Below are 1,834 nucleotides of genomic sequence, written 5' to 3' on the forward strand. Positions count from 1 at the left end.
CTTGCCGACTGGCGTGGGCAACCATGGACCTCCATTTCACTCTGTCTTGTGTTGCAGCAATTGTGTCTGTTGTTCTTGCTGCTCCCAGCCATGTTTTCAACGTGTTCAGTATCTTTTCCCTCTCCCTCTGTCTGCTTTTGCTTCTTGTTCCATTAAACTTGCCTGTTGTTACAATTTTCTCCAATGCTTCTTTCCGCATTGTGTGTCCAATGAAATTTCCCTCTCGCTTTCGTATATTCGTCATAAGCTGTCGTCTGCAATTTGCTTCAACCAAGACTTCTACATTTGTTTTTCTGGCTATCCATTGGATACGCCGCATGCGTCTTATGAACCACAACTCTGTCGCCTCAATTGTTCTTTCCAGCTGACTATTGATTGTCCTTACGCTTTATCTTTCACATGGGTAGTATCAATTACTTTGAAAAGTAGGTAATGTTTTTCCCAAGAACATCATGAAACATATACATGTATATATATACTGGCGATCAAAAGGAAGGTACCACTTTTTAACTGTGTATAAAATCAAAACTTTAGAGTCTGTACGCTTTATCTTTCAAATGTGTAATATCAATTACTTTGAGAAGTAAGTAATGCTTTTAAAAAACCCCAACATGTTAGTGCTTCAACTTCAATTAGCGTTCACAGCATTCACAGAATCAATGTGAAAACCCCCCAGAAAATTCAGATTTTTCCCCAACCGGGAGGCGGGTTTTTCATATTCTTTGATATTTATGGAGTTAAGGTCTGTGTTTGCTTAAAACCGCATCAACATTTATTTCATCATGGCCTCTCACAAGAGACGGCACTTTTAACTCAAGATCAGAGAAATCAAGCTCTTGGCATGCTCCGTGCACTGCTGTTACGAGGACATTTAATGTCAGCAGAAGGACCATCAGCCAACTGAGACAACGGTACCTTGTGACTTGGCCTATTCAAAACCGACCCAGAACTGGCGGTCCAAAGATAACTATTCCATTATTTAAGACCGATATATAAAGACAGTGCACCTGAGAAACTGTTTCAGGACAATTGCTCAAACTGCAAGACGACCTCTTGGACTCTTACTCGTCAGCTGGCATACTGTTCGTGGTAGACTGGGAATTCAAGATAGAAACTAAGATGCCTACATACAGACAGCATGTACAACCAAAACATCTTCGGGCTAGGATGAATTGGCCATTGCTGCACCGCAGATGGACTTAAGAGCTGTGGGACGATTCTCAATTCCAAGTTGAATGCCACAATGGGGGTGCAAAGGTGTACAACAGACTACATTGTCAAGAGCCCTATCTGCCATTTTTTTTCAACAACACAGTCAGCCCATAAGCTCTAACAGGACAATGCACCCGCATATTGTGCACTCCTCTCGGAATTAAATCTTTAAAATCCAGAATAATGTCGCTGCAATTGATCTACGGCCTGCCATTTCACCAGGTTCTAACCCAGTTGAGCACCCGTGGAAAAGGATTAACTGTGTTGCTCCTGACTTAAACCCCAGTCTCAGAACCATTTTATAGCTGCAGCAAGTCCTTATCAATGAAACATCACTTTGCAGGAAAACTTTTCGTACTCCATGTGCAGGAGATACACTGATGTGTTGAATGCACATCGAGATCAAACGACGTATTGAGGTGTGACTTTTGGATTTGATCCCATTTGTCAAATTTCAGTCATAAAAGAACTGTTTTTGGTGAAAAAAAACACTTTCACATTGATTTATCTGTTGAATACTTCATACTTCAATTTCACAGCCGAAAGTCGAAATAATCATTATTTTTCAATAGGAAGAGCGAACCGATCATATCGGGTTGTTGTTGTTGTTTTTTTTTTTTTA

At 40.6% G+C, this 1,834-nt stretch overlaps 1 protein-coding gene across 1 annotated transcript in view; it reads left to right on the top strand.

The window, feature by feature from the left end:
- The window catches only part of LOC101848059, a 7,594-nt gene that overhangs the window by 2,767 nt on the left and 2,993 nt on the right, over positions 1–1,834 (top strand). The window lies entirely within an intron of this gene.

Source organism: Aplysia californica, unplaced genomic scaffold (assembly GCF_000002075.1).
Source record: "Aplysia californica isolate F4 #8 unplaced genomic scaffold, AplCal3.0 scaffold00432, whole genome shotgun sequence".
NCBI lineage: Eukaryota > Metazoa > Mollusca > Gastropoda > Aplysiida > Aplysiidae > Aplysia > Aplysia californica.